At 40.6% G+C, this 20,481-nt stretch overlaps 1 protein-coding gene and 1 non-coding gene across 3 annotated transcripts in view; both read left to right on the top strand.

The window, feature by feature from the left end:
• The window catches only part of Cntnap5 (contactin associated protein family member 5), a 902,127-nt gene that overhangs the window by 680,366 nt on the left and 201,280 nt on the right, over positions 1–20,481 (top strand). The gene's annotated exons all lie outside the window — the stretch shown is intronic.
• On the top strand, positions 15,226–15,297 carry Trnae-cuc. Its single transcript has one exon. It is a non-coding gene; the product is annotated as a tRNA-Glu (tRNA).

Here is a 20,481-nt window from a genome sequence, read left to right as displayed (position 1 = left end):
AGGATGGCAAGATGATTAACAATCCTCCTCAGGCCTCAGCACATACACTCACCCACATGCCAAACATGTATACTCCCATACACAGGAATAAATATACATATACTTGTGTACACTACACAGAGACACATGCTAACAAAATAACATAGTAGTTCAGTTTTAATAAATAATAAATATTTTAATAGAAAAAATGTTCAAATCCATAGGTCATTAGGAAAATATAAACCAACCACAATGAGCTATCACTTTGCAACCAGCATGATGGCAATAGGAAAAACCATAAGGAGGGCATGGCGTCACTCTCTACAGTCCCAGCTCAGTTCCTGAGCTGAGTTTCTGGTTTATATAGGTTGGGTAGAGTGGGGAGGTCCATGCACCTTCCTAGAGAGCAAGTAGGCTCTAGATAAGATGGTAAAGGTATAATTCAATGTAGCCTTGGGGTTGGACATGTGGCTAGATTGTGCCTATAGCTCCATAGGTTAAAAGAGGCTACAAGGCCACGGCAACTCTCTGTAGCTGTCTCGAGAGCAAGAGAGAAATGCAAGATGGTGTTGTGTGTTGTTGGAAGAGAAACAACAGAAGCTACATACGGGGATTTATTAGGTTGTGTTACATCATACAGTCTGGGTGGTCCAACGATGGCCACCTCACACTGGAGCGGCCAAGAATCCAGTACTTGTTCAGTCTACAAAGCAGGAGGTCTCAGCAGTCCCAGTTTGACACCCAAGGCCTGAAGGACGCCTGGAGAGCTGGTCTTCAGTCTACTATCAAGTCCTGACGAAGTGGGTTCTCATCAGAGAAGGAATGCTGCAGCAATGCAGTAGATGAGCTTGCCAGTGAGAGTGACGCATACAGACTGGAAACTTCCTTCTTCCGAGTCCCCTCATCTGGGCTGCCAACAGAAGGCACTGCTCACATTCTGGGTGCATTTTCCTGGTTGAATAATCTGTTTAAGAAAGTCTTTCACTGGCATGTTTGCCGACTTTCATTTTAATTGATTTCAGATCCAGGCAAGTTGACAACCAGGATTAGCCACCACAGGTTATATAGCCGGAAGTTGAATTATCGGGTCATAAATTAGTTCTCTATTTGATTTATTTAGAATATCTATTTTGTTTTCTGTATGTCAGTATCAATCTATACCTCCACACAATGTACAGGGGTTCTGTTTTGTTACATCCTTGTCAGGATTCATTGTGTTATGACAGTGCCTCTCACTGTGTGTGTGTGTGTGTGTGTGTGTGTGTGTGTGTGCGCACGTGTACGTACGACCATATGTGCATGTGGAGGGCAGGGGAGAATATCTGATGTCCTGATCTATCACTTTCCACCCTTTCCTCTTAAGACCATCAGTCATTTAACTTGGAGCTGGGCCAGTGGCCATTAAGCCCCAGGATTCTCCTTTCTCACCCTCCATGGGACCAGGGTTATTTGTATATGGTTACTCCTGTCTTATTAACTGGGCTCTGTGTATGGTCACCACACCCACCGTTTTACCTCTGTTCCGGGGGTTCGAATTCAAGGTCTCACTCTTGTGCTATAGCGGCTCTTACCCACTGAGCCACCTCCCAAGCCTCTGCGGACATTAATTTCATCTTAACTTCCATCTGAAGGGCCATTCTTAATACCACTCTTCACTTTCCAAAACTTTGATATATTTCTTTTCCCCAACACACATTAAAGCTTTGATGCTTCAGAGATGGTAGGAACCTCACAACAAATTGTTCTTCAAATGAGTCTTCATTTGCATTAGATAGCTGCATTTGAGGGGTCTAATTAGTTGCCATCAGAATGATGTTCAGCTGAAGCTCTTTTATTTAGCAAGTCATATGGAAATCAAAGTTCCAATGTCCTAATTATCAAGGATCGTATTAGCATCTTCTTTTTGGGGATTAAACCTTGGACCTTGTGCATCCTATGCAAGGCTTCTATTGTAGAGCTGCAGACACCACCTGGACCTTGTGCATCCTATGTAAGGCTTCTACTGTAGAGTTATAGGCATCAGCTGGACCTTTTGATATCCATGAACGGCTTCCACTGTAGAGTTACATGCATAAACTCACCTTTTGCTAGTGAGAGAATTCCCAGGTAACAACAGGCTTAAATATTACCTGTATTGGGTATTCTCCTCACCACTGTGACAAAATCCATGTTAAGGAGCAAATTTAAGTAGTAAAAAAGATTTATTTTGGCTCACATTGTGAAGGTACAGTCCATCATGTCAGGAGGTCATGAAATTAGCTCATCATATGTTCACATTGTCCAGAAGCAAAGGGAGATGAATGCCTATGCTCAGCTAGCTTTGTCATTTATAACATCCAAGACCGAAGGCCAGGGAATGGTTCCATCTTGCTTTAAAGTAGATTCCCACTTTTGATTAACCTAATGAAGACAAGCCCTCACAGGTGAGCCTGACAGCTTGCTAGGTGATTCCAGATCCTGTAAGTTGGCAAGCAATTATTAGTCCTCACACACTGTGAGTATTCTAACAGCAGAATTAATTGCTTAGGAAGAGATGAACATGACGACATCCTACATTTGTTAAGACTTTATGATTGAAAAGTGCTGTCCTTTTGTGATATATTGTATGTCCCTGAATCCAACAGTACCAATCCAGTGGCTGCTGAGTTTACCTGCTTTATTTATGCCAAAGAGAAACTTCAGCAGAATTTCAGAAGGACTAGAGAATTGCCTGTCAAGCAAAGTCTGCATCTACCCTGTATTAATTTTGCATAGCTCTGGGAAAAGATAATTCAAACAAAGTTTCACGTTATGTAAAAGTAGCTCTTAGGAAGGTACACCTGAATTTAAGATGGTGAGAAAAGATGGGAAAGCATCAGGGACTCAGGGGCACAGGGATGGGATTGATTTGCTTTTCTTCTATTCTCCTGATTTTGGCATTTATTTTACAGCTATGAGAATTAACTATTTTAAACCATGTAAGTTTTTGAAACATGAACATTTGATATGCTTATTTCAACACATGAACATGAACAGATGTTTACATTAGAATGTTAAATGCACCAGCTGCTCTCCTGTCAGGATATGCATTTGTGCATTTCCTTTAAAGGTGAAACAAGCTCTTTCAACTCCTTTCCTCATACATATCCATGCGAAGGGCCTAGCCCCCACTCCCTCCATCTCTTCTTTCCTTCCTTGCTCTGCCTTCAAGTTTCTTTAGAAAGAAACACATTTTTTTTGATAATATTTCCTGTTTGTAGATGTATGATAGCAGGTCCATGCACTATGGCATCAGCCAAGTCAAGGATTGACACACTTTTATCCTTGTGGCTCCAGAAGGGTGTTTAAAGAATTTATCTCAGATTTGGGTTGTTTTGAAGTTTCCTTCCACAGCTGTGAAAGACTGGCTGCAACCAGAGGAGGAATGGCCATACATTCTGAGAGCTGGCACTTTGAACAGCTAAGTCTGAGAAACGTTTCATTTTCCTGTTATAGTTCAAAGCCTAGAAGGTCAGGGATTTCTCAAATTTGATTATTCTACTTCTGCATCCCTTATAAAGATAACAATACACAGGATTTAATTCTCTACTGAATCTAATCCTCTAAGGGTTGTGATGAAGGTAAGTTGATCTCCAGATATAAACAGAGGACCAGCCCTTCCTGTGTTACAAATAGAGGTGTTTCTCAGTGTCTGAAGTTCTTGTTCACCTGGGCCCAACAAGTCAGCATCAAAAAGATGGTTAATTTTGAAGTGGTTTTACATTTTTCCTCTTTATCATGCTTTCCACAAAAAAATTAAACAAATATAACAGAAATGTGTTTGAGCCTAAGTGTGAAACTAATTATATTATTATTCCAGAAATACAATATGAGCTATCTCTAATTTCTGAGCTATGTACTGTAGGAAATATAAGACTTTCATACTGTCCTTAACCATGTATATATCATAGGGAAGTGACTGTAGAACATCATTAATGAAACAGTTAATGCTATTTCAATACATTTAAAATACTTTTCTGTAAATATAAAAACTATCAGAATGGTTCCAGTAACCTGGGTCATGTGACTAGGCCTTCTCTGCCAGTCCATTCACCAGCATGCCTTTTTCTTTTCTCCTACTCTACCTCCCACCACACTGGATTTCCAACTACATTGCCCTGCTTGCCCCCTGGCCAGCTTTCTGCTCAGTACCTTTGTACTAGCTGGTACGGTACATCCCCCATTTCCATACTAATGGAGTCAAGTGTAATTTTCGGGTAGGTCTCTCCTGAGAACCTCATGTAGAGTGTTGGCCTGCCTTGTCTTCCCTACTTTGCTTCTTTTCTCTGTACAGAACCTCTATGGATGTGAATTCCACGCTCTCAGAATCAACTAACATCAGACTACAGATAGAAACAAACAAACAAGTAAAAACCAAACTTCCTTCACTGAACATCTATAGACTTGCCTTGTCATAGTTTCTTAAGATATTATCATGTTTTTGGGAGCCCTAGCCAGGTGTGGTTTGAGACACATGTGAAGATGGATGGCACTTTTAGGCAAAAGGATGCAAGGACCTGAAGCAAAATCTTCAGTCTGCACAGTAGAACAAAGGTATACTGTCAAGTTTTCTTGCAGAAAACATGGAAAAACAGGCCAAGTTAATAAGTGACCTGTGCCCCATGTGTGTACTGTGCAACCCATGTTATGTGACAGAAGTCACATTGACTTTCTAGAAGGGTTCAGCTTCTTCAAATATGTGGTATGAAGTCTACAGAATTGTGATACCTTGTTATATAACATTTACTCTATATTGCTTAGGTTATGTGCAGATGATTTTTATGAAGGGGAATATTTATTCATTATAGACAAATGTTGTGCTACCTTATGTGGAGGATTGATCATACACAGTGTTTGGTACTCAAGGGGAACCTAAATTTATAAACCAAGTTAATATCAAAGAATGACTATATAGAGAGATATACCAAGATGCATTCTCTCTCTCTCTCGCTCGCTTTCTTTCTCTCTCTCTCTCTCTCTCTCTCTCTCTCTCTCTCTCTCTCTCTCACACACACACACACACACACACACACACACACACACACACACACTATGTTAAACTGGCTGTAGTATCACTAGACAATTTAATTGTACTTGCCACAACAATGAATGTGGTTTTTTACTGTTATTTGGCACATGACTGAATACAGTTTTGTATTCACTGCAGAGTGAATCTGTGAGTGTGTGTGTGTGTGTGTGAGTGTGTGTGTGTGTGTGTGTGTGTCCCTCCTATCAAGAATGCATCCTGCTCCTCCTCCTCTCCCCAGGACAAATGTGCCTGCTCTGTTTAAATGTAGCACTCTATACATTGCTCTAAGGACAGTGTTTCTAAGTACTCTGTGAACTGATGTTGAAGGGATAGGAGCTTGGTGGTTGGTGATTCGTAATCAGAATAGAGAGTAAAGTTCACTAAAAAAATTATTCTTTTGTTTGTTTTTCAAGACAAAGTCTTTCTGTGTGGCCTTGGCTGTTCTAGAGCTACACTGTGGTTTAGGCTGGCCTTGAATTCACAGAGATCCACCCACCTCTGCCTCAGAGTGCTGGGATTAAAAGGATGTCAACCTTCACAAAAGATTATTTTAAAGTGCAGAGTAGGAGTGACATAAAAGTCAGAGGAAACAGCTGATACATCCTGGTGTGTAACTCACGGAGCATCCCTAGTGGAGCTCATGTTACCAGCCTGCCATCTCTGTGATGTTTAACATGAGCATCCCAAGTCCTAGTGTCTTAGCGCCTGCCCTCCAGGCCTCTTATCTTCTCATGAGATGGGAAATCTAACAGATGATTTTGCCCAAGTTCCATCCCTCTTACCTGTACCAAGGGTCAGAGGATGATGGTGAGTTTCTAAGTTTGGTCTTGCATGAGGAATCATGGCATCCCAGAGCACACTATCAAGTCAGGTTTTGTCACTGGCAGTTAGGAAGTTATGCAGATGGAGAAGTGTGTCTTTGTAAATCATCCAAATGATTGGCTGGTGTGGCTTGAGGTTGATGATCAGGTGGATTAGAAAGTTTTGATGTTCCAGCTCTTCTGAAGTTCTCTGCTGAGCTAAAGCTTAATGCAAATGCCTAGTTTTCGAAGACTTTATTTTGTTAGAAATTACACTGGTGGGAAACTCTGCTCTAATGCCCTTTTACTTTATTCTTTCATAATTTCATATGTATATATGATGCACTCTGATCACCTACCCCCAATTATACTTTTTTATCCCCTTTCCCTTCTCCCTGAACTTCCTCTCCTTTCCAATAAATGCCTCTCCTAAATTCATGTCATTTTATATTTGTTTGTGATGAATTTCATGTAATTGGTGTTTTCTGCAGAAGCATGAATGGAGAGGTTATTTACTTAAGCAAAGGCACCTTATAATTGGCTATTGCCTGAGGAATGTAACAAGCCCCACCTCTTCTTCCTCCAACAGCTATTACGTACCTATATCTCCACAGAGTGGGTAGGGCCTTCAGAGCCCATCCCTCATCCATGATGAAATGTTGACAGGCTTCTTTTGTGAACACAGCTCACTAGGTGGTGGTTCATTTGTCAGGATCTCTGTTGAGCTCAACAGTACAGTGAGGCAGAACAAGAAACTTGCATTTGTTTGCTGTTTCAGAAGAGAGTGGTGTGCCAGTAGTGACCTGGTTCACTGAAAGGGTGAAGCAATGGGGAAATGGGTCCATCCAAGCAGGAAATGGGGGCAAGGGCAATGACTCAGTGAGTGAATAGCTTGTCAGGTAAGCATACGGACTTAGGTTTGCATTCCCACACCCACATTAAAAGCCAGTCGTAGTGGAGAAATGCAGTCCTAGCACTGGGGGACAGAGAAAGGAAGAGTCCAGGGCCTTGTTGACTGGCTAGTCTTCCCCAGGTGGTGAGCTTCCTGTTCAGTTAGAGATCCTGTCTCCAAAATTAAGGCGGACACTAATAAAGAGAGATGACTGACATCAGCCTGTGCAAGTGTAAACACACCCAAGTACTTCCTCCATACATACATACACCCACCAAAACAGCCACAGAATGAAATTTTCATTTTGGGTATGGGAAAACTGCAATTCATCAAACAAATAGAAATAGAAATATCCCAGAAAAGCACAGCATGTCTCCTGCACTCCATCACATTATCTGATTGTCTCCATAAGTCCAAAACACAATCAACGTAAGGACTTGTGAAGGAAAAACATCAAAACCCTAACTCTCTCAGACTACTGTCACTGATGTCTCTTAGCCATTAGGAGCTTGATATTCCAAAGAAAAACAGCTGTTTTCACACTTTGGCCAGGATTTTCTGACAGTCAGAGGTGGGAATACTACATGCCAGGGCCTGGCCAGAGCAGCTCAACTAATGGAACTGAGCTAACTCAGTACACAGCTTCAACTCTCTATTCCTAGAAAATGAGCACTCTTTATTTTGTGCTTTTCAAAGAACACATCTATTGTTTGGGTGGTCAGTGCCTCTCACAGCTCCATGTGTCAGAGGATGTGTCCCTAGTGTGCCACTGTTAGGTAAGTGAACTTTTAGGAAGTAGGGTGTTGGTAGGTAATAGGAGGCATGTTCTTTAATAGGACTGTGGGGGCCCTGTCTCCTTGAATTCTTAATTCTGATGAGGTGTGGGGCCTTTACTCCAAACCAACAAAGCCAACTCAAAATGGACTGCACTTCTAATACTATGAACCAAAGGAAATTGTCCTCCTTCCTAAATTGATTATTCCTGGCATTGGTTATAGTAACAAAAATACTGATAATACTTCTCATCAGGCTCATACATTATGAATTACCTTTCTGTGTAAACAGGATTGCATAGAGTTCTTAAGATATATTAATGCATATGTAAGGATGAATAACTTCATGTACTAGAAATGTCTCTAAGATTAAACTGAGAATAAATATTCTGTCAGTGATACCAATAGAAAGTGCTGTCATGGGGTAGAAGAGAATTAATGTGTCAAGTAATTAATTACATGATGTTCTAGGTTTTGTTTTCTACATCATCAGAATATTTACAACTGAGTTGATAGCATCCTTTGTGTTTATAATTAGTGCAGAGGAATATCAACCACAGCTTCCTTTTACAATTGTGATTGTATGAAGTAGACTTAAACTCAGTTAAAATGAAGTGACTTTAAGGAAGAACCTGGTACAAAGGGAAGGAAGTACCAACAGGTGAAATAAAAACTGTAGTAAAAGCAGGAAGCCACCTCCACCACCACCAGAGACAGAGTCAGAGCAGTGGAAGGGGGCTGCCCATGAAAGCTGTCCTAAGCTAGGAGGCCCAAGGGAGCCAGAAGAAAAGCATTTTACCTTTCTCCCTTTAAGTAGTGCTGTGAACTCCTCTGGATGTCTATGGGATCTCTGTGTCCCATGAGAGACAGTCAGCCTCAAAGGAAGATTCTGCCAGGTGTCAGTTCCAGGCAGTAGCCAGAAATTCTCAGCAGTGACTGTGGTCTTGAGGCTCTGTGTGCCCGTGACTGAGAAAGTACACATCATGAGAGCAGGTGCTTTGGAGTCAGGGAACCACACAGCACTATAGCCCAGGACAAATTCTAGGGCCTCAGGCTAGATCCTAACATAATCTCTCTCTCCACACGAACCTATAATTCCAGTGCTTGCAAACAGAGAATGCAGCAGGGACAGATAACCAGCCAACCTCATGGCTCTGGCCTCCATGAGCACACACAGGCCTGTGTGTAGTTGTACACACCCACGCTGCCCCTGTCCCGAATAGGGCAATTGTAAGACTTCACTTTTCTTTCTTTCTTTCTTTCTTTCTTTCTTTCTTTCTTTCTTTCTTTCTTTCTTTCTTTCTTTCTTTTTTTCTTTCTTTCTTTCTTTCTTCCTTCCTTCCTTCCTTCCTTCCTTCCTTCCTTCCTTCCTTCCTTCCTTCCTTTCTTCTTTTTCAGTTTTCTTATTTATTTATTTTTTGTTTAGGTTTTTCAAGACATGGCATGCCCAGTAACTCTGTTATTTTAAGAATTTTGTTTATTTTATTTTAAGTGCGTGAGTCTTTGCCTGCATGTACATATGTAACTTGTATGTACCTGGTGCCTATAGGGGTCAGAAGAGGCTACTGGATTCCATGAAACTGGAGTTATTGACAGCTGTGTAGGGGCTGGAAACCAAACCTATGTCCGCTGCAAGGGCAGCAAGTGCACTAGGCTACTGAGCAGTCTCTTCAGCTTTTAAACTCACTTTTAACAAACCCACATTTGCAAAAAGGACATTTTCATTTGTGAATCATTTAATCATGTCTTAAACTGTGTAACTCTCAAAACTGTTCCTTGGGGACTAAATTTTCAATGCAGGAGTTTTAAATGCTACAGTCAAATATATACTCTACAATGTAATATATAATCTGTGAACTGTATGATAAGCCCATACTCTATATGGGTAAAAATTAAGCAATGAATATATTTATAAAGGATATTTACTTATTTATAACCCAGTTTTCTAAACCTGTGTATTTATAGATTTTAGCTTTTTCAAATAATCAAGATTGCAGAAACTCTACACAATCAAAAAAGCCACAGACCCATGGAAACAGGTTTCCAAATACATGCTTTTAGATTATAGAAAATGCCTCATTGATTCTTTAAGCTAAACCCCAGCAATTTTGTTAATTAACTTGTAAAACAAATTAGCAAATACAGTTTTAAGTAGGAGAGAGAGCTACTAGAGACCTAAAAACAGGACAATGGATCACTATAGTAACAAGCAAGGTAATCTCTTTGCTCTTGAGCCTGAAACTATCAGGGTTCAAATGCATGAGATAGCTGATTTTAATTGGTATTTCTTGAGTTAGATTCCAAAGAGCATCTGATACTCTGCTTTTAGTACTCAAGAACTAACATGGATGAGGCAGTGGGCTTATGATAGATAATGCAAAAGTAAGCCAGTCATTAAACTTAGTTCACTTATAATTGAGATACTATTATTTAGAAAATATACTTGAAGTCATGAACATAGCTCAGTTGGTAGAGCACTTGTTGTTCAAGATGAAGACCTGGGTAGGATCTTCCAGCACCCAAGTGCAGGTACACAAAGATGTAATCTCAATGCTGGGTAGGCAAAGACAGGTGGATTCCTGGTAATTGCTGCAAATTCAGCTCAGCCTACTTGGTGAGTTCAGGCCACAGAGACACTATCTCAAAAGCAAGGTAGAAAGTCATGAGAAACAACATCCGAGGCTGATCTCTGGATTCTACATGCATATGCACCCATACACACATGCATTCAGAGATAAGAACACAAAAGCACACAAGCATGTGTGCTCATACACATGAACAAAAGAAAATAATAGGAAAACTGTGAAGTTGCTGGAAGAATCAGATAGACCAGTAGTAATAGCTAAACCTGTCATTAGGTAACACCTAAATATCTTTAAGACTACACCATCAGGAAAATTCTAAATATCTTTCAAACTACATCATCTTTTCATATAGTTGCCTTTTGTGTTTATATAATGGGCATGCCTGTGTGTACTGTAGGTGTGTAAGTAGGTGTGCATGTGCCATAATATGTGTGTGAAGGTCAGAGGGCAATCTCATGTGTTGCTTCTACCCTTGCTCCTTGGTTAAGAGAGGGTCTTTTTTTGTTTGCTGCTGTGTACCCCAGACTAGCTGACCATGAAGCTTCTAAATATTCTTTTGTCTCCACCTCCGTCTTGTCATAGGAGAACTCAGACTACAGTAGAGTGCTGCCATTCCCACGTTGCTTGTGTTCTACAGATTCAAACTCATGTCCTCACTTATATGGCAAGCACTCTGCTCACTAAGCTATTATCCCAGCCCAATATATTTTTCTTTTAATTATGTAGGAGTACAAATAAGGGTTGTGAAAAGATTCTTTATTTCTCCAGGTCCTATTATCGTTTAAAAAAATGATCAAATAAATACATGCTGCATGTAAATATTCACTATAGCTATCAAGAATACCTTAAATGAATTGAAAACAAAAACATAGACACATTGTCTTAATAAAATGCAAGTATGAGAGGAAGAGAAAACAGATACTGATTAGCTGACAGTGCAGTACATACTCAGAATACAAGGGAATGAAAGGAGGCTCTTGGTTTCTGTTTTTATGTCTGGCAACCTGTGACTACACACCTGCTTCTTGGAGACTCACCTTAGGGCCATTCTGGCAAGGATTCTGTGGTGTTCCACCACAGTTATCTGTTGACCTGATTCTCTCCATGACTCATGATCACTGTGCCCTAGTATCCTGGGTGCTCATTCCCTAGAAAAGTGGTTCTCATCCTTCCTAATGTCATGGCCCTTTAATACAGTTCTTCATGTTGTGGTGACCCCAAACCATAAAATTACTTCTGTTGCTACTTCATAACTATAATTTTGCTGATGTTACAAATCATAATGTAAATATCTATGTTTTCTGATTGTCTTAGGAGACCCCTATGAAAAGGTTGGTTGACCCCCAAGAGGTCAAAACCCACAGGTTGAGAACCTCTGCTCTAGACTATGGTTCTGAATCCCTGGTGTTCTTGCTTCATACCATTTTCATCAGGCCTGGCTCCTACTCTGTAATTATCTTAACCAGCAGCACCATCTCTTTTAACTGTGATAACAAATGATTCTGCTTTCAGATGAGGATAGAAAATTAAAATGGTGAAAATCCAATCTGCTTTGCTCTGTGATGGCTTTTCCAAGGGAATGGAGCCAAGGAGTGTGCACTCTAGGATGTATGGTAATGAAGACCAGAGGCTGCCTGCTGCCAGACAGTGGAATCTCTGCCTTTTAGGGGTGCCCTTTTTATGGTGAAGTTGTGGATTGGTACCAATGTAACATCCAGGGAATTCTTGGGAGTGCTGATTGATGCACTCCAGCATGTGGAACAGCCGGATCTGCCTGGAGCACTCAGTAAACATTGCCTTAATTATGTTGAAACACAGACACACATAAGGGCATTGATTTGACACAGTGCCCCTGCAAGCCCTGGTATGTATAAGCGTTATCTGAGGAGCTTTCTCTAAAGTCAGTAATTATCCTGGGAAATTCCAGTTTAGTGCATGTGACATGAGGGTCTGCCATCTGCCAAGAGAATCAACAATGCCCCCTGCAGGAGTCTGGTGCAGCTGTTACAAGCATGTCAGTTTGGGAAGGATATTGAGTAAGTCTGAAAAGAGCATTATAAGCTATTCCGGTCTAAAGGGACAGTGAAACACAGAGAAGCAGGAATGGGATTCTCTCTCTCTCTCTCAATATATATATATATATATATATATATATATATATTCTATTATCCTCTTATTACCATCCTCCTCCCACCAAAGGCTTTCTTCTAAATGTGTCCCCTCTAACTTTCATGTCCTTAAAACTGTTTTTCTGAAGGAAGATTGGCATGCTACAGCATGCATGTGAAGGTCAGTGGACAACTTGTAAAGACCAGTTTTTCTTCTACCATGTGGTTTATGTGAGTCAAAATGATGTCTTTAGGCTTGGTAGCATCTTTACTCAGTGACCCATCACACTGATGCTCTCATGTGCACACATGAGTCATCATACATGATGAACGGTTGCTGGGCACAGTCTTGTGAAGGTAGCCACTGGTACTGAGTTTATAAGTAAAAGAGCCATGTTGTTGGTGTGTCTTTTTTGGGGGGGAGGTGCCACATAGATCCCAGGTAGATCACACATGGAGGCTTATTATTATTCATGAATGCCTGGCCTTAGCTTGGCTTAGTTTCTTTCCAGCTTTTCTTAACTTATCCCATCTACCTTTTGCCTCTGGGCTTTTTCATTCTCTTGCTTCTGTAAATCTTACTCTTACTCTGTGGCTTGCTGTGTAGCTGGGTGGCCGGCCCCTGGCGTCTTCCTCCTTCTCTGGCTGCTACATCTTAGATCTCTGCTCCCAATTTTCTCCTTCTATATATACTCTCTGCCTGCCAGCCCCACCTATTCTTTCTCCTGCCTTGCTAATGGCCAGTTCTTTATTAAACCATTAGGTGTTTCACACAAACACAGTAACACAACTTCACAGAGTTAAACAAATACAACACAACCAAAAGTAACACACCTTAAAATAGTCTATGATACAGATGTAAGTACAGAAGACAACATTACATAGCATTCCTTCCTGTACAACTTGCCTCTCCCCTGCAACTTCTTCAGTGTTCTCAGCCTTGGAGGGTGTAAATATTTACACTTATACCCATTGATTAGGGCTCCTTTGAGTCTTGGTCAAAAGAGTTTCTATTTTCAGTAGGTGGTAATTGATGCTAAGACCAGCAACTTGTCTAAATGTGAAGAATAAGTGATGTTGAGTGTCCAGTCTTAAATGGAACATCAGTATCACCCCCCTCCAAAGTTCAAGTTCATGTTTATTACCTGGTAGTTACAAATACGTGAGAGCAGATGCTTAAAAGAGTCCACACAGATGAATAGATGCATAAGAAAACTTAGGTCATCCTTATTGGAAGAGTTCCAGTAACCTCAGAGCCTACCCATTTTAGATGATTCACACCTTTAATCTAAATGAATTGGAAGATGAAGAGGAAAGTTCGTTGAACCTGTGTGCCCACTCCTTCCCATCCTGGGCATATTCTTTTTTGTTGTTCTTGTTTTTTGAGACAGGGTTTCTCAGTGTAGTTTTGATGCCTGTCCTGGATCTTGCTCTGTTGACCAGGCTGGCCTTGAGCTCACAGAGATCCACCTGGCTCTGCCTCCTGAGTGCTGGAATTAAAGGTATGTACCACCACTGTCTGGCTGGTTTTTGTTTGTTTGTTTTGTTTTCTTTTTGTTTGTTTGTTTTTGGTTTTTGGTTTGGGCATGTTCTTATAAGAAAAAAATGGAACATTAAAGCCTTACCCTACAGACACAAAATACCCAAAAGTGAATCATTATTGTGCCTCCATCAGCATCCCTATCTGAGGAAGCTGTGTTCAGTAGGTGAAGAAAAATGACTTTTCAACTTTCCTTTATAAAGCCATCAAGAAGACAATGGAAAAACCATTCAAACAAACTCTCCACAGGCCATCTTTCAATGAATGAGTGAAACAGTGTGGTCCTTGCTTGTCGTCTTTCTCTCTCACTTCTCTTTTTGTATTGTGTGATGGTGACAGTGTGTGTCACAGTACAAGCTATCAAAAGGAAATAAAAAATCCTTTTTCCTGAGTCCTGGAAAGCAAATGAGCAAAGTTCCCTCAGTTAAGTTCCTTGTTGCTCTGACGAAATGCTTGATGAATATGACTTAAGGAAAGAAGGCACCTTAGTTACTCTTCCTGTTGCTGTGATAAAATATGCCCACAAAAGCAACTTGGGAGAATGGGAGCAGAGAGGGCTGAATGGATGCTCCCTTTCTCCACTGATAAAAACAATCCAGAATCCCAGCCAGGGAATAGTGTCATCCATAGTAGTCAGGTCTGTGGTAGTATTGTGTGTAGTTGGAGTTTTCCTGCCTGGCCCAGTCAGGACAAATCTCTCTCACCCACCAGTCCCACAGTCGCTCAGACCCAACCAAGAAAGCACACAGAGACTTACATTGTTTAGAAACTGTATGGCCGCGGCAGGCTTCTTGCTATCTGCTTCTTCTATCTTAAATTAACCCATTTCTGTTAGTCTATACTTTGCCACATGGCTTGTGGCTTACCAGTGTCTTTACATGTTGCTTCTCATGGCGGCAGCAGCTGGTGGTGTCTCTCCCCAGCCTTCTACTTCCCAGAATTCTCTTCTCTCTTGTCCCGCCTATACTTCCTGCCTGGCCACTGGCCAATCAGAACTTTATTTACACAGAGCGATATCCACAGCACTTCCCCTTTTCTTTTTTTTTAAGGAAGGTTTTAACTTTTACATAGTACAATTACATATAACAAAACAATTATCAAGCAAGAATTATAGTTACAAGATTAAAGAAGATATCCTATCTATCTTATATTTGTGAGTTTAAGGTTTAATATCTAACTTATCTTTTATCATAACTGAGGAAATTATAACTAGTCTTCAACCACATCAAAGACCTCAGAAGGATATAATATTACCTAAGAACCGGGAGAAGGATGCAAGCATTTTTCGGGAGTCTTGCAGGGTAGACAGAGACAGCTGGCAGCCTGGACAGTCATCTAATGTTCCTTTGTAAAGTTGGGGCATTTGTCTTCAGCCCACAGGGCTAGAGTCTCTTGGTCATTTCTCTCAGTGTCCTGTAGAATGTCTGGCAGTTTCCTCTGTGAAGCAGGAACCTGAAGGACCATTTTGTCAAGCAAAGTTTAGTGGTCACCTTTCTATGGGTCCTGCATGGTCTAGTGGTTAGGATTCGGCGCTCTCACCGCCGTGGCCCGGGTTCGATTCCCGGTCAGGGAACCAAGAGAGAGACCTCTTCCCGATCCTTGGTCTTCCGCTTCCTCCTTCGCCCTGCCTTGTGGGCGTGACCATTACCGAAGCCTCAATGGCTATCCACTACAATTGTGTTCCCCAAAATATTGTGCACCATAATAAACTCATCTGGGGTTAGAGAACAGAACAGCCACTAGATACAGAGGTCAGAAAATGGTGGCACACACACCTTTAATCCTAGCATTCCCTCCAGATCTCTGTGAGTTCAAAGCCGCAGTGCAAACAGCCAGTCATGGTGACTCACACCTTTAATCCCAGGAATTAATGGCAGAAAGCAGAACAGTATATAAGGTGTGAGGACCAGGAACTAGAGACAGTTAAGCTTTTAAGCTTTTGAGCAGCACTTCACCTGAGATTTATTTGGGTGAGGATTCAGAGGCTTCCAGTCTGAGTAAGCAGGGATCAGCTGAGGAATTGGCAAGGTGAGGTGGCTGTGGCTTGTTCTGCTTCTTTGATCCTCCGGCGTTCACCCCGATACCTGGCTCAGGTTTGTTTTTGTTAATAAGACCATTTAAGATTCCTGCTATACAGGTCTTCACACCAGAAAATGTCACCTGAATGCCCCACAGACATCCCACAGATCAATCTTCCAGGTGACTCTAGGTTCTATCAAGAGTGAGTTTAACACTACCCATCACAAAGGGGTTTGCTTTTTTGGCTCACAATTTAAGATAGCAGTATTCCATGGAGATGAGGGCATGACAGGGACAGTGTAAGGCAGCTGGCCATATTCCTTCCATGCCAGGAAACAGAGTGGATTTTCCCACATCAATTATCCCAGTCTAGAAATAAGATTGAAAATCTCAGTACTCAATTATTATTTTATTAAATATAGTGCTGCTAAAATTATATTAGTGGTTATGCATGCTAAATAGTTCCTCCTTGCATGTGATAGGTTCAAATGCCATTTCCTTTGAGACCAGATATATAAGATTTCCAGACGATGGTGACCGTAATGGACATGGAACCACTGAGTAAAGGGAATGTCATGGACTCAGTTAAGCAAAGAATTTAACTGAGCAAAAGTCACTGAACTAACTCCCTTTAACAGAAGAAGAGGCAATGTCCTGGGCAGGGAGACATGTACAACTGCTTTCCCCTCATAGACTGAACTGCCTTTGGGGGAGATCTGAAAGCTGTAATCTTCTATTTTGAAATAACATGATATGACAACTATAACATTCTACACCTAATGTCATAATCTGTAGCCAAAATGCTGGTGGCATTGATATTACTACATAAAATTAATTACAGACTATGTATGTGAATTATATTTGGAACATGAATAAATACCATGTTCCTACTTAGTTACTATTAGAAGTAACTAAGTAAACATGGAAACTAAGTAAACATGTTACAAATCAGGGGAATTTAATTATAAGTTGAGTTTAATTATAAGTGGACCATGTCATTTCTCTGGTTTTGATGATTTATTTTATTTTTTTTAACATTTGTATGTGTGTGTGTGTGTGTGTGTGTGTGTGTATGAGTACCCAGGAAGGGCAGGAGATGATGCCAGAATTCCTAGTTCTGGAGTTACAGGTCATGTCGGTCGAGTCATGGGTGCTGGGGACCAAAGGAATCTTCTTCAAGAGCATCAAGTATTTGTAACCATAACTTACCTTTCACTGTTTGGCATCCAAAGAGTCAGAGGATTGGCTTGCTAACAGGTTGGAAAGGAATATCCCCCAGAGGCTGTATATTGTTACTCCTTCTGTTTCATCAGCCTAGGAGCATAAGACAACAAACCAGAGACAGAAGTGCTGTGTAGGGGAGTTGCATTATTCTCTATGTTATGGCTATGGGCAAATGTCTTGGAATTCATTCTCAAGCCTCTTCAGCTGTTGTCTGAGAACTCTTGTTCACTGTGCTCCAGTTTCATTTCTTCTGTTATGATAAAATACTCTGTCCAAAAGCAACTTAGGGGAGAAAGTTTATTTGCTTATCATTCCAGGTTAGAATCCATCATATCAGAGAAGTTACTGTAATGGAAGCTCAAAGCAGCTGGTCCTACCACATATCCACAGTCATGGAGAAGGGAACGTATGCAACCTTACAATCCCTTCTCTTACACAGTCAAGGGCCTGCCTAATGAATGGTACTGGCCACAGTTCATGAGTCTTTCCATAGCAATTAACAATCAAGACTATCTTCCATAAACATGCCCAGAGGCCAATCTGATCTAGAAAAATCCTCAATGGAAATCTCCTCTCAGGTGACTTTAGGTTGTGGCAAACCAACAATTAAAGCTGTAAAGTCACACACTGGATTGCTCAAGTTGAAGTCTCCCCAAAGAACCCACTAAAGCTCAGCCATGATGGAAGTAAGATGTTATTTATTTCACCTGAGATGGGGATGTGGACCAAAAAAGCTTGAGTGTCAGGCTGCACCTCCAGCACTGCTCAGGAGGAAGTCAGTTAACATCAAAATCCTCTCATTCAAACAAAGTAGATATATAGAGACACTGTAATCATAACTGCAACAGCTGTAGTAATATTAAAAAGAGACATAAGTATTACACAATTAGAAGTTAAACATCAATGGAAATGATACAAAAGAAGAAGCAAAGGGGAAAGATGACAAAGGAGGTATCAATAGTAAATAGAGGAGGAAAGGGGGGCAGCAAAATCAAAGTTAAAGAAAATGGGAGGAGAAGAGAAAACAGAGAAAGGTAAATACAATTCAGTTAAATAATGAATAAATAAAAACGTTAGTGTGTTTAAAGTAGGTAAAAGCCATGGGACATGAGGAAAGCTGGTGAATCTGGCAGGAAAGCTGGTATTCAAGGTTAACCCATGTTTACTCTTGGTTCTGGGCTGTCAGCCATTCTGCTTTGAAACAGGCCCCTAGTCAACTATGTTTGATTTCTCAGACTTAGCTCTCACTTTCCTCTGCTGGTTGATGCTTCTCACAAAATTCGACTTTCATTCTGTTATCTTAGCTCTAGTCCTGAAAATAACAGGAAATCTGAATATTTCTAGTCATACAGATTTCAGATAAAGGTCAGTTGACCTTTGCATGGAGTTAGTCATTGATCCTCTTTGTAAGCATATGTGCTTACTTCTCTGTGTACCTGTGTCTCTGTGTGTCCACACACATGTGGAAGTTAAAGGTTGATGTCAGATATCTTCCCCAACTTTTCTCCATCTTCATTTCTGCTTCAGAGTCTCTCACTGGACCTGGAACTCCATGACTTAGCTTGGGTGGCTGATCTGCAAAGGCAAATGATCTTTAGGTGGCTGCCTTCCTCCCTGTGACTGCAGGCGTGTGCACAGCTTTGCCCACGGCTACTGTGGTTCAAGATCAGGTCCTCATGCTTCTGCAGCAAGCATGTTGCTCGCCTATGCATTCCCCTCATCTCATCTCTCTTTGAGAGTTTATTGTCTTATTTTTTTCAACTACTGTATTTGTAGAGTAAAGCTCTCTTTATAAGCTATTGAAAAGATAAAACAGTCTGATTAAATATTTAAATCACCTCCTCTGATTACTAACAAATAATACTACTAATAAAACTTAATTCCCATGATTACCTGGGCATGGATGCAAAACTTCTTTTGATTTTTGTCTAATACAAGTATTTCTTCACATAATGAATAAAATCACTGAGTGCATATGAACTAAAGGGACATATACACTACACACACCAAGAACAGCTGAACTGATGAATATGTTCAGTATGGGATTGAGAAGCCATTAATTTCGATTTCTGGTGTACAATAAGAGTTTTAATGACATTTTACTCCTTGTTTTCATTATCAGTAGGAATTTGAAAATCTATGCATGGTGACTGTCACTGCCTAAATAGTAATTTTTGTGACTCTGTGAGAGTTTATTGTTTAATTGGTAAAGGCAAGTAAGGTGTATCCTTAGGTTTTTCTATTTTTATTCTTATTAAAACTGTGATGATGGACATTTCATTTTAAGTCTTTCATTTACTTTTACATGAGAGTACTAGTGTGTGTGCATGTGCAATTGATTGTGTGTGTGTGTGTGTGTGTGTGTGTGTGTGTGTGTGTGTGTGTGCATACGCATGTGTATATGCCTAGAGGGGCCAGAGGCCAAACCCATTGATTATTCCTCAGTCACAGTTTACTTTGATTTATGAAATGAAGCCTTGTTGGTTTATAACTAGCCAGTATGCTATCTGCCTGCCTCTACCTTCTTTGCCTTGTTACTCCTGGGATTACAAATGTATGCCAATTTGCTAGGCCTTCTTTTTTTAAAATATGTATTCCAGGGGACTGAACTTGAGCTAGTACTTACAGTCCTGGCCCTTTGCCTGGATTCTTTCAGTTGATTTAATCTATTAGCAGCTTTCAGTGTTTCTGTCTGGATTATTTTGTTATTAAGTGTTGTCAGTAAAGTGTGAGAAACCTGGTGGTTTCCTCCTTTGAATGGTTCCTGAAAATATGAGCACTCCTTCTCCTGGAGCAGATGCAAGCAGCATCTCCTGGCTTCCTCCCCTCTCATTCTGCTGCCGTGGTACTCAACAGTGCAATTGATTTAACCAGAAATAGCTCACACCTGATGGCATTTCCGAGATAACTTTCAAGATGAAATATTTAAAGGACTCAGAAAATTACTTTTTACATTCCACTTTAAATTATTAGATGGCTCTACTGTGGTAGCTGTATTAAGAGTGCTCAGACAGGGAGGGAAAAATAATAGCCAGAAATGTTGATTTCCCAAGAAAAAGCCTTAGAGACCAGAAAAATACCAAACACAATATTTAGAAATTAAACTGTCAACTTTATGTCCATTTGTCAGAGTAGATACATTCATTGTATTTTTCATAATTTAAAAATGACACACATGTCACTTGTAGACCTAAAACTCTGCTGCTATGACAACACAATGCTCAAATTGTTTCAGAGTCAGCAGAAACTCTGTACTTTCTGATAATCACCCTGAGGATGTTGTTTCCCACATTTTCCTCTAGTGAACAGGGGACTGCCCCTTCTTTGCGATGCTTAGAACTAGAAGGGATGTCAACTTGAGGGCTTTTGCCACATTTACAGTATTTGTGTCCAAACAGTAAGTGAGGGGAAAAGGCCTAAGTCCATCACAATCAATTTATGTCTATACCTTATACACAGAGCCTAAAATACTCTCATAATTTCTATACAGTATACAAAAGTTTATATTGTCATA

This window comes from Onychomys torridus, chromosome 11, assembly GCF_903995425.1.
Source record: "Onychomys torridus chromosome 11, mOncTor1.1, whole genome shotgun sequence".
NCBI lineage: Eukaryota > Metazoa > Chordata > Mammalia > Rodentia > Cricetidae > Onychomys > Onychomys torridus.
The sequence above is the reverse complement of the archived record's forward strand: the minus strand, read 5'-3'. Positions and strand labels throughout refer to the sequence as shown.